General features: G+C 46.0%; 1 long non-coding RNA gene across 2 annotated transcripts; it reads right to left on the bottom strand.

Annotated features, from left to right (window-relative positions):
* Positions 1-585: 585 nt before the first annotated feature.
* LOC136492805 (uncharacterized) lies at positions 586-3293 on the bottom strand. Of its 2 annotated transcripts, none has more exons than XR_010768181.1 (4): positions 3016-3293; positions 1139-1207; positions 811-933; positions 586-671 (listed from the first exon to the last, which is right to left on the bottom strand). It is a non-coding gene; the product is annotated as an uncharacterized lncRNA (long non-coding RNA). The 2 variants fall into 2 exon arrangements; XR_010768180.1 differs by having other exon boundaries at positions 1139-1198.
* Between the last annotated feature and the right edge of the window lie 10239 nt (positions 3294-13532).

Raw genomic sequence — 13532 nt, 5'->3', positions numbered from 1 at the left:
AATAGTCAGACTACCATGGAACCGCTACTACATACCGCGCTGACCAACACACGACCACCAGAGAGGAGGCAAACCACGTGATCAGCACCACGACATCAACTACCTGATCAAACTATGAAAGTAGGAATCGTCATCATTATCCCTTCTATATATCTTGCTCCGGCCACATGGATATAAACAAAAAAGCATACGCAACCAACACGGAAATGCTACTGATTTGCTTATTCATGTACATGTACAATTTTTTTCTTCAGATATGCAGAACTGCATGCCTTTATGCTAAGAAGAATACCATCCATATTACAAACCGAAAAAAGCGGAATCGCCATAGAGAATCATGCGTGGAACAAACAGGATATTTGACCAACCACTAATAAATGTTCAATCTTTCAACTCCTATAAATGTCCATATTCAGCCATTAGGCAAGACTTTGGTAAGATGCATGCCCATGCAAGGTAATCTTTTACGGGTACATGCATGCAAGATAAAAAGTTTTCAGAGATACGTGTATGTGATATATATAGTGGCATTTAAAGAACATATTGAATAAGAACTAATGTTTTTTCTCTTTGCTGATAATATACCTGCATACTTGAAGAAAAATGACGACAGTATGCAAACATTGTGCTGCAGTCCACTGACTGCAAGAGCACCATGCCTATTCTGTAATCTGTACACGGAAGAAAAAGAGCTCACCAAGAAAAATTGAGTGCATAGAAATTAAACTAGCATTCCAAATTTCATGGGAGATGTGTTTTATATTGCATCAACATGTGCATTACCATAATTATGAGAAAATCAGAACTTACAAAAAATAGTGTATATAGGTAGGCTCCAGCTGCAACAGGAAGACCTAGTGCACTAGAACCTTCTGGCAATGATTTCAGCTGATTAACAGATATTCCGATTAACAAAAGGGCAAGGGCCTCCCACTGTCAATATATAAAAGCATGATGTCAACTAAAAATAGGTTCTTGAAGTCGCTAAAATATAGTACACTCAGAGATTCCTATATGTTAGAGATACAAATTGTCAAGTACCAATTACTACAATTGGAATTACACAACTTCAATAAAAATCTAGGTTTGCATCACTTTTAAGTAGAAATAGACATAGGAAAACAAAGAGTATACTTGCCTGGATTATGGAAAATCGCCTCCTCATTATCATCTTTAGAAGCACAGCGATTACTGGAACCTGCAAATGCTAGAATTCAGTATAGCATGAATCACACCAGTGGCTAAGTTAGGTTAATACAACTGTTAGAATCCACTACTACTACAGACAGATAAAGAACAGTAAAACCAGAGGTCCAGAGTACACCAAGTTCTGACCACTGGGGTGATTAAAAAGATGCTTTACCTGCATTATGAACTTTAAATAGTTGTTGATAGCATAGAGAAAAGCAGGTAAGTTTAACTACTTAACTAATAATAATTATTAAATTGAAAGCATATTCTAACCGTTAGATTGACTTTAAAAGAGATGACACTATACTGCAAATTTGGGTTCAACATGCAAAAATCAACATCATAAGCGATAAACATTCTAAAGAATAATATTTGCATTTACCTTTGCACTTAATTCAACAAAAGGATTGACTCTTCTAATGTAGGACACTAAATGGATCTATGCCCCTTCTTCTAGAATTGAAAGGAACACAGTGTCCACTCCTAAATACGAAAAGAAAATGCATCTTATACACTATTACCACCATCCTTTGGTGAAAGGCTTTCCTAGAAGAAAGTTGAAGATGAGTTGTAAGGAACATATCTCTCATCTTTCAGATTTTTAGTGTTTACTTGGCATTGCCATTCCAGTCCAACACTTGACCGTAGGTAGAACTCGAATTTTAGAAATAATCTATCCCAATTCTATTGGTTTAGCAGCTCCCAAACTTATCTTTCTTAGGTAAGCAAGGATTACATAGATTACTATCGACATGTGTTCAATTGACGTTATCAAGCCAAAAAAGGTTACCTCACATGAACCTCACGAAAGGTGTCAAAAATTGAAAAAAAAACTATTGATCACCACTTGCCAATAACATTTGGGAAAAAATGAATTTGGCGCTTAGGAAATGTTATATTTGATTTTACCAGTGGAAATTTGCTCCTTTAGTTTCTGCACTGAATTGTTAAGTGCTATTTTGTTTATGTGACTCTTTTGCCATTTGGTCTTAGTATTATCAATCATACTCATAAATGGAAGCTTTTCAGCTTATATACAATGAGTCCAAAGGATGTAAACAGAAATGATAGGTAATCCATTCTCCACTTGCAGAGGATGTACTAGCACAATAAAAAAATGACAAAACAGAATAGCGAAACCAGTTGAAGAAACAGAAGCTGCAAATTTCATTGGAATCAACGAATCAACATTTCAGATTTCTCGATGCTAAATCCGATTCTCCCAAATAGTAACGGTATCATCTCCAACTGTTAAAATAATGATATTTCCATTCCCACTAATTAATATTGCACGCTGCCATAACGGTACTGCATGTTTCCGTTTCCGCTAATTATCAAAATCAGCTAACGTTTCATTTGAGCCACCCCACCCCACAATAACCGTAACCATGCAGGAAACATAAACACCTATGAACCATAACAAGTACCCAGACGGAAACAATCTATCTCCAAGAACAAAAAATCAAAGCAGCGCTGTAACACATGCCAACATACCACTGATGAAAGCCTAAAGCACTATGGAGGAACCACAGGATAAGGCACGCAAGCACGCAACCCATTAAGCACGGGTCAATTTCCCCGCAGATCCGAAAAGAACGGGTCCATTTCCCTGATGGCAGAAACGAACCATAACCTATCTCGCAGAGCCCCGAACAAGGCACGCCAATTCCCTAATCATTCCACGTGAATCGATGGGGAAAGAACGCATTCTCATGCTTGGAAACCCGAAAACCCTAGCTAGGTTGAGTACGTGATTGATAGAAATGAAATCCTAGGCCGCCAGCTCGAAGGGAAAAGAGAGACGAGGAAGAGGAGCACACCAACCTGTGGGGGCACGCTTGGCGCTCGCTGGCGCGGACGAGAGCGGGTGGGTGCGCCGGACCTGGCTCCCTCCCCTCCCAGATCCTCCTCCGCCTCCTCGCGGTGAGGGCGGAACGGATCGGGGTGGACGCGCGTGCCTCGCCCACGGCGTGGACGGAGGGAGCCGGGAAGGGAGGGGGCACGTGCTCGCCGGCGATGCTTGCGTGGCTCCTCCCTCTTCTTCGCCGGCGAGAGGCGACGGGGGGAGGGGGTGCGACGCCGGCGCTGGAGGAGGGGGGTGCGACGCCGTGCGCCTCCGCTGGAGAGGGAGGGTCACCGCGTGGGGGAGAGGGAGGGGCAGCGTGGGGGAGAGACGGAAAAGGGGGAGGGTGCGGCGCGGGACAACGAGCGAGGGAGAGAGGGAGGGAGGGGAAGGAAGAGTCGAGATGGAGAGAGAGAGGAGGGCAGATGATATTTTGGTTTGGTGTACGTCGAGCATTTGTAGGGGCGGTTCAATCACCAGCCGCCCCTACAAATACTAACACCAGGGGCGGTTGGTGAGTGAGTTGCCTCTACAAATCAGATCCATTTCTAGGGGCGGCTCGTATCACCAGCCACCCCTGCTGTTCCATTTGTAGGGGCGGCTGGTCTCTGGGCTCCTTAGCACGCCACTGTAGGGGCGGCTTTATCACCAGCCGTCCCTATAAAAAATTTGTGCCGTTGCTACAAACCTTTTTTCACATAGTGTCTCCGGTCGTCGCTGCCGTCGCCGCCCTCTAGCATGCGGCGGAGGCGACCCACGGCGGGCCCTAAAAATAAGGCGTCGTCCGACCCCTCCACTCCTTAGATCTCTCTCCCAATTTTTTTGCCTTGTCTTCCTCTTCACCGACGGTGCCAGCGGCCTCCCCTCCTCTACCTCGTCTTCGGCCGGTAAATATGAGATCTTTTTTTATTGAAAAACACTAAGGGACCATTTGGATCCCTTCATTTTGGGTAATTGAAATATACTTTATGGATTATTCTACTTAGCTTGGAATTTGAGATAGATTCAACAACTTTTTTAAAATTAACATATAAGTCTATCTCAAATTTATAGGTGGAAGATGGAAATTGATTCTATAGATCACCATGTTATGTTTCTATCCTCCAACTTATAGCACGCTCTTTAACTCGCTTTCCTACAGTAGAAATGCAACATATAAGCATCTCTCTTGCATGGCTAACAATAGTATATAAATATATTGGTGAAATTTTCGTATTTTGATCTCTTTTGAAAACAATTTCTAGAAAAATACCAACGCCAAAATAATTTCTGAAAATAGACCATTTTTAGGCGTCTTAGCACATGACGCCGAGATATGAGGCTCGGCGTCGTGTCACGCCACGCCGATGTACTGCCACGTCACGGACGACCGGGGTCGTCGTCGCCACGTTGGCGCGTGGGTCCGAGACGTCGGCGTCGTGTCAGCCGACGCCAAGTACCAAACATCGGCGCGGTCGGACTGAGCGCCGAGCTCTGGCCCCATCCGGAGCGTGGCCCAGGCGGCCCAACAAAGAACGGTGGCCCAGCAGCTCGGCGTTGGGTCACTTAACGCCGAGCCTCCAGACCTCGGCGTGACCCGACTCAACGCCGAGGTCTGGACCCTTTAGGCCGCGCCGAGGCCCCTTCTTCTTCCTCCCTTCATTCTGAAACCGCCGGCCTCCCTCTCTTTCTCTTCTCCCCCGCGCCGCCACTAAACCCTAACCCCCAAAATCGACCCCCGATGCCACGATCTCGGCTCCCGAAGGTTCCTCGAGGTAATGGTCCCTCCCATCCTCCATTCTATCCGCGTAGATGTGCTTATATTGTCCCTAATCATTTGGAATCATGGTTGTTTGGTGATTTGCTATATTTGTGTTTGCATTTGCAAAATGTATGGCTTAGGATGATTGAGTGCATTGTTGTTTAACTGTTATATGTGATGAACATGTTAGGTTAGTTTGGTTTCTAGTTATTTTGGTCATTAGGGTTATTTGTTTATTGTAGGTGTCATTAGGGTTAGTTATTTGTTGGTCATTAGGGTTACTATGTATTTTATTAATTTGTTGGTCATTACATTTCAATTTGTTATGACTAGAAATGATTATGTTGTTGGGGTTGAAAAACGATGAAATGATATATTTTAGTTTCTACTTATTGGATTGAAATATATTCATATGTTACACTACTTGTTGTGTGATGGCTGTAGATGGATAAATTAGTGAGGTTGCATCATGGAGGCCGTATTGTTAGGACAAGAGATGATAGTTTGGAATTTCTGGACATGTGTGAGGAGTTGTTGATTTTTTCTGAAACACCATCTTTGACCCAGTTAGTGGAGCGAGTGAAGGTTAAGTTAGGCTGGAATGAAGGAGACGTGCATGTTCAGTTTGAAGGTGTCATAGATGTTGGGTCGTCGAAGGGTCCTCGGATCAAGCGGTTGCTCAAAATTACAAACGAGTCTGAATGGAATGATTACAAGGCAGTTGTATTGGCCTCAGAAGTGCGATCTTTGGATTTAGTAGTAAGTAAGGAGTCCGGCTTAGGAAATGATAACTTCGAAGCATGGCCATCTTCCCCCGCTCACATAGGTTATGGTCCTTTGCCTGAAGAAGAAATACTTGTCACACAACTAGGCTACGGTGGAGATGAGGAAGAGAATCCGGTTGCCGATGGTGAGGGCAATCATGATAGTGATGAAGATGATGATGATTATGTAATTGTTGATGCAGAAGAAGGTTTGGACGACGCTAGCGGAGACTTTTCTATTGAGGATGAGCTTAGCGATGAAGATGATCTTAGTAGTGAAGAAGACTTTGGTGATGCTAGGGCTACGAACCGTTTTGACATGGAGATAGCTGGAGATGATAAGTCCTTCGTAGAGGAGATAGCCGAAGACTCTGATGACGATCGCCCTGTTGGTCGTCTGAATTTAAGGGAAATAGAGATATTGTCTAGGGTCTTGCCTTGGAGAGATCCACTAGTTGGTGATTTCGAGGACCTTAGCCATGGTCATAGGGCAGTAGCTGATGGTGGGCAAAGTGATACAACTGTGCCTGATGTTAGCGGTTGCCTCATCATACGGAAGGGCATATTGTTTGCTACCATGGATGAGTTGAAATCATGGTTGCAAGAGTACTCCATTGTACACAACCGATCTTTTAGGGTCATCAATTCATTCAAGGAGAAGAGGTACACTGTTGCTTGTGAAGAACAACAGTGTGGTTGGAGAGTATGTGCTAGGAAGACGAAGGCAGGCAAATGGAAGATTACCTCAGTGAAGCAACCACATGTTTGTGCCACTGCTGAGGCAGAAGAGAACCATCTGCAGCTCAATTCTAGGTTCATTGCAAGGCAATTATGCCCCGTGGTGAAGCATATGCCAACCATTACGGTGTCTGCATTGGTTGAGATCATCTTCCAACGGTATAATTACTATGTCAAGTATGGGAAAGCATGGAGGGCAAAGCAGCGTGCACTGGAAATAATATTTGGAAATTGGGAAGAAGCTTATGAGCGCCTCCCTGTAATGTTGAACGCAATGAGGGCCGTAAATCCTGGGATGCACTTCGAGTATTTACCTAAGGAGGGTGAAACAAGGAATGGTAGCCAGGTATTTGGAAGGGCGTTTTGGGCGTTCGGGCAGAGCATCGAAGCATTCAAGCATTGTAGGCCCGTCGTCTCAATTGACGGGACCTTTCTTACAGGGAAATTTGAAGGCACAATGCTTATTTGTATTGGGACAGATGCAGAGGACCAGCTTGTGCCATTGGCCTTTGCGATTGTTCGAAACAAGGACACGGATAGTTGGTGTTGGTTTCTCAGGCTAGTAAGACAAGTGGTAATTGGTCTGGGACGTGATGTTTGTGTGATATCCGATAGGCATGCTGGCATTCTGAATGCCGTAGAACAAGAGATTCCTGGTTACGGCCAAATACATCACCGGTGGTGCACCAGACACCTTGCTCAGAATCTTATAAGGCGTGATCACACAAAGGACAACTTTAAATTATTTGAGGAGGTTTGCAGGCAGCAAGAGGTTCAATTATTCAAAGACAAGTTAGATGCCCTAAAGTTAGCCACAAATGTTGATGGCAGGCAATTCTTGAGCGAGTTGATGGCGTCGAAGGATAAGTGGTCACTTGCATATGACACGGGTGGTTGGAGATGGGGCTTCATGACTAGTAACATGGCAGAGATGTTCAACAGCCTTCTAAGAGGTTGTCGTGGTCTGCCTGTGACTGCTATTGCCTCATTCACCTTCTACAAGTTGAATTCTTGGTTCGTTTCGAGGAAGAAGCATGCGAGGTCTCTATGGACAGCAGGCAAAGCTTGGTCACTTTTAGCATCTCAGGAACTAGCTTTCTCAAAGAAAAAGTCTAAACGACAGAAGGGTTCATGTTTTGATCCGATCAACCATGGATATGAGATTCTAGAGGGTGGCGGAACTAACATTGGTGGTGAAGACTGTGGTGCTCGAAAACATAAAGTAGTGATCAATGAGAACAAGTGTACGTGTGGAAAACCGATCATATACCATAGGCCTTGCTCCCACATGATTACAGCCTGTCGCCTTAGACGTGTTGACCCTGAGGTCCCTCCCCGTATGGCCGTGGAGTTCTCTTTGAGGAACCTAATGAGCACCTGGAATCCTCAGTTCGAGCCATATCTTGACGAGAGTCAATGGCCTACTTATGATGGCCCCAAGTACGTGGCTGATCTTGGTTTACTCTGGAAGAGTAGAGGACCTAGGCGGCGGAAGCGGTTCAGGATGGACATGGACCGAGCCACGAAAGGTAGATCAACCACGAGTAAGGTTGGGAGACATTTTGTAGAGGACACCCAAAAGAGCCGTTGCTCTGGTTGCCATAAGCCGGGCCACAATAAGAGAAAATGTCCTAAACTACTTAGACAACAGGTATCCATCAAGCTAGCTACTAGAATTGCTTTGTGTAATGGTACATTGGTTTACTTTTGTTTTTTTATTTTTATGTTACTTCGTACCACATACACATGCTTTAACTTACACTAATGGTTTGTCATTGCTTATGTTGCAGGATGGATCGGTTCCCCCTTCTTGATCCAAGGTTCGATGAGCACCACCGGGCTCGGAGGATCGAGAACGGAGAGGTATATTCAACAATTCGTATGAAAACACTGCATTGTTCATGTTTTGCTCTATAGTCCATGCTCTTTATAAAGTGACATGCACTAATACTTTTTCATGCTTGTTTTTTTTGCAGGTTTTGAATGTGCTGAGGCCAATGACACATGAGGCCTCTACGACCATGGTCTACGACGAGAGGTACACGCCCCTCCTGAAGGTGGCGAATCTTGCTACCGTTGCTCGTGTTTGTCGTCGAGGCACGCCACCTTTCAACCCAGCGGCGCTGACGGCGTTGATAGATCGGTGGCGTCCAGAGACACACACCTTTCACCTACCATGCGGGGAGATGACAGTCACTCTCGAGGACGTTGCCATGATTCTTGGAGTCAAAATCCGAGGATTCCCAGTGACAGGAGACACAGAGTCTGAAGGATGGCAGCAGCGGGTTGAGCACTTCTTGGGACGGCCCCTAGCGGTAGTTGAGGCTGGCAAGAAACGGCGCAGCAGTGGGGTGTCCCTGAGGTGGCTTCGTCAGCAGTTTCAGGAGTGCCCACCCAACGTAGACGCCGAGACCATGACATACTATTGTCGGGCCTATGTCCTCCACATGTTAGGTACGGTTCTCTTCCCTGACGGCACTGGAGACACGGCGTCCTGGATGTACATTCTGTGCCTTTTGAACTGGGAGGATGCCGGCAATAGGAGTTGGGGCTCGGCTATACTTGCCTTCCTGTACCGTCAGCTTTGCGAGGCTTGCCGCCGTCCTGGAGGCTCGCACGCTACAATGTCAGGCTGCATCACACTGTTGCAGGTAATAAAGCAAAGTTGTACAAGTTACCACTACAATTCAATGTATTTTCTTAACAAAAGTGATTAACATTCATGTTTCCACTCTTTTTTTGCAGATTTGGATGTGGGAGAGGCTTCCAGTTGGGAGACCGCATCAGCTTGATCCCCCACAACCTTGGTTTCCTCAAGGAGACGCAGTTGTCGCCCCTACCGTGGCACACCTCTACGAGCGAGCCCATGGAACATACCACGTGTCACGCCACGCGTACATCAGCTTCACCAACGAGCTGGACACCCTTTTGCCACAGCATGTAAGTTTCCCACCCTTTTGCCCTAATCGAGGATATGTGCACAAATTGAGCGTCAACTAGTTGATGACGACGTTGTGTACAGGTTTAATGGAGCCCATATCGGCGGAGGCAAGTAACGGATCTCAACTTGAGCGCCTTGTGCATGGCAGACGAGGACGTCTGGACGATGAGGACCCCCCTTATTTGTTTCTATGCAGTTGAGTACCATCTCCCTCACCGTGTAGCACGGCAGTTTGGTAGGCTGCAGCCTTCTCCGCCCGATGATTTCTCCACCGGTTGGTAGCTCCACAAGTATGTAACATACAATATTTTGTTCGTTTCATATGAAAGAATCATTGAGTAGGCCTTCATATTGCCGATTTGGTGTAAAATTTGCAGGTTCAACAGACAAAAAAATAAGAAGATCACCAACTGGCAGCTGGAGCACCATTGCTACATTGATGAGTGGATGTTAATGGAGCAGAACAACATGGGCATCCACGCCGTCCATCGTGACAAGGCATTCCATGATTACCTTGTTTGGTTTGGTCAACGAACAAGGCTTCAATTGAGGCCTACTTGGACGGAGCAAGACATTGCTAACATTGCGAGCGAGGATGAGGGCAACAACCCATATGACCAAGCTACCCGAGAAGGCAGGCAAGTTGAGATCGCCCCTGCGTTAGCCAGAGCTGTAAGTGATACAACTATTTCAATCTCTGAGGTCTTTACTGTGATAGAGACTTAAATTATTGTTTTTGTTGCATAGAGCATGGAGATAATGAGGACAGTGGCCGACCAAGGAAGGGCATTGATGATTCCTGTGGGTGATCCTGATGAGGCCTCCATGTTACGACAACACATTCAGGTAGTCTTCTCTCATTCAGTTGATGTTACATCTTTATATAGTTTTGCGACCAACCCCACTTACTAATAGTGCTTTCAAAATGCAGCGTGCCATGCATCGCCTACGAAAGGTAGCTGCACGCCTTGGATGTAGACGTTCCCTGGATGTGGCAGTCCCACAACAGCTTGGTGCTGGACCTTCTACTGCACATGTTGGAGGGACTTCATCTTCACATGGTGCACATGGTGGCATGACTTCTTCACATGGTGCAGCAACTACTGCAGAGGGTGGTCAAGGACATGGTCATTATGATGATGAAGTTGATGAAGGACAGGGAGAGTATGATCATGAGTATGATGAGATTGGCATGTCCCAGCTTGGAGATGCACCCCAAGGAACTCAAGGCCCCTCCAGTTCTGGACGTCCACATAGGACGCTCAGACCAGTGGACAGGTACACTCCAGGTACCTATCCGTTTGGGAGGGGAAAGCGTTACGCTCGCCGTCCACGTTAAGGTACAAGGAGCGATAAAAGATCCAAAGACTTCATATGCTTTATTTTATGCATGGACTATGTATGCATTGGACCTTGTACTATGTTTGGACTATGTTTGTTGATTGATGAAACATATGTATGGACTATGTTGGATGTTGAATGTGTTGGACTATGTTGGATGCTTAATGTGTTGGACCTTTTGTATGTACAGATGTTGAATGAATGTGTCTGTCGGTGTGGTCATGTGTTATGTGAATGTGTGGAACGTCGCCATGTTTCATGTTTCCAGCTATTAAGGGCCTCCGTCGCAACTCACAAGGAAGAAGGGGTGTCATCATCCCCATCCTTCACGTTACGATCAACCTCTGTTGGATCCACGGTGACATGTTAAGAGAGTCGGGGAGCTAGCGAAGGGGACGCAAAGGGGACGAAGCACGCAAAGAAGATCCACGGTGACATGTTAGGAGAGTCGGGGAGCTAGCGAAGGGGACGCAAAGGGGACGAAGCACGCAAAGAAGAGATGATATATTGGTGAACCCAGGGGCTCGGCGTTTAGTCATTTGACGCCGAGCCCTGGTACGTACTGGAAAGCAATTCACCGAAGTGCCGAGGTGCACAAGCTCGGCATTTAGTCATTTCACGCCGACCCCTGGTGCTTCCTGGAAACCCTTGCATCGAAGCGCCGAGGTGCCCAAGCTCGGCGTGTTATGACTAAGCGCCGAGGTTCGGCCCAAACCGGGCCACGGCCGTTTCCAAACCCTAGGGTTGGCGTGGGCCGCCTCGACGCCGAGCCTCAGCCCAACTCGCAGAAAGCCGAGCCAAACCCTAGGGTCGGCGTGGGACGACTCAACGCCGAGCCTCAGCCCACCACACGGCCGCCAAACCCTAGGGTCGGCGTGCCCTAGGGTCGGCGTGGGCCGACTCAACGCCGAGCCTCAGCCCACCTCACACACGGCCGCCAAACCCTAGGGTCGGCGTGGGCCAACTCAACGCCGAGCCTCAGCCCACCTCACACACCCTAAACCCTAGGGGAGCCTCAGCTCAACACGTAAACGCCGACCCAAACCATTTGGTATATGTTGCGATCCTATTTGCATGATTCAAATGAAAAATCTTTCTCAACGATTCCTCTTCGACTAACACGAGTTATACTAATAAGAGTAGACAAGTTATATTTATGTTTGTATATTTGTTCCTGCAGGAAAAACCGATTGTTGGTTCGATTTCAATCCCCTATTTTTAGGGAGACTCAAATCTTTTTTCAGTTTGGGAATCAACCATAGTACATGAAACTTAGAGGTACGTAAACTGCAATTTATGAAATAGCGGAGGCACAACGATTACACTCACATCAAAAGTAACAATGGCATGTCGCAAACTAAACCTAGCATGCCTTAGGGGATTGAAAGAAACAAGTGATACAGACATTACAAAGGGAACACACTCAAATAAAAACTAACAATGGCATGTTGCAAACTAAACCTAGCATGCCTTACGAGATTGAAAAGAACAACTCATACAAGCATTCCACATTCGGATTGACTAACAAATGTTGGTCCTAATAATGCTCCCACATATTGAACTGAGTTGCGCCTTCCCCATAGTATGATCCAGTTGACGGAGGCGGTGGTGGTGGCGGTGGCGGTGGCGGTGGAGAAGGAGGTCCGTCCTTCTTATGGTTCGTGCACTCGCAGTACGGATTATTGCATAGTGCCTCCTCTGCATCATTGCTGTTGTCATCGTCCGACTTGTCCTTGTTACCACTTCCAGGGCCATACTCTAGGTCAAAGATGCGTCCCTGTAGATATGTGATGTACTGTTGATGGGGATAGATAGGAGGAGGGTCGACCCATCTAGTGAAGCCACAGTTATCTGGACAGCTTGAATCCTGAAAACCCATCTACCAATAAGTACTACTAGAAACTACATGCAAATCTAAAAAAGGAGAGAGTTCAAAGGCAATACAAATCCTCGCGGGCATCTGAAGAAACGACGGCCTCCACCGTCACAGTCGTTGTACATCTGCACAACGCAATCCAAACCGTGGCGGCATTTTGGCCAATCTTCAATGCGCTTATCGTATGATCTAAGAGGTCTCTCACGGGTGAAGTCACTCTTCCTCTCCAAAGGAAATTCCTCTATTGCTTCTTCAAAAGAATCAGGACCCAGAGAACCCTCCCACACAATCGGAGGTCCCTTCCTCACCCCCTTTCCTCTCCCTCCACCTAAACCCTTTCCACTCGAGGAACCTCCGCTCGACATTTGCTAAAACTAAACCAGAAAACAAGTTGTGTGGATGTGGAGCAAGACATGGAGCACTATATATAGATATGAAGGCAGGTTCACCATGAATGCTACGTGACAAAAAACATGTGTGCCTACTCATTTATTGAATCTGAAAAGGCTAGATGCTTCATCTGAAAAGCCTACAACCATGACTGGTCATTTCATCTAAAAAGGCTACACCTGTGTTTTGTCACTACATCTAAATACAGTACATCACTCTGATATTAATTCATTGCGTCTACAGATACAACAGTAAACGAATCTAGGCTTTTCAGTGAGTTTTCAAATAGACTAGTACCCCTTTCAGTGACTGCAACAGTACTTGTAGCCCTTTCAGTGACTGCAACAACACAAGTAGTCTTTTCAGTGATACAAATAGTACCACTACAGTCTTCGGATAGTTAACGAAGTACATGGCATAAGACCATCTGAAATAAAATCATAGTGCATTACAACATAATAAAAAAATTCCAGGGAATAAGTTCATCTGAAATAAAAGCAGAGTGCATTACAACATAGTAAAAAAGTCCAGGGCTACACGACATCGCTCGTGAATGAACCAAATACCTACTGAGTGCAACGAGGCCACTTTCCCTTCCTCTCGGCATCGGGATTCTCCTCCATCGCTGCCTTCGCTCGGCGCACACGCTCAATCTTCTTCTCCCTCTCCACCCGGTACGCAGCAACACGCCTCCTTTCCTCCTCTTT

This window comes from Miscanthus floridulus, chromosome 11 (genome assembly GCF_019320115.1).
Source record: "Miscanthus floridulus cultivar M001 chromosome 11, ASM1932011v1, whole genome shotgun sequence".
In the NCBI taxonomy this organism is placed as follows: Eukaryota; Viridiplantae; Streptophyta; class Magnoliopsida; order Poales; family Poaceae; genus Miscanthus; species Miscanthus floridulus.
The sequence above is the reverse complement of the archived record's forward strand: the minus strand, read 5'-3'. Positions and strand labels throughout refer to the sequence as shown.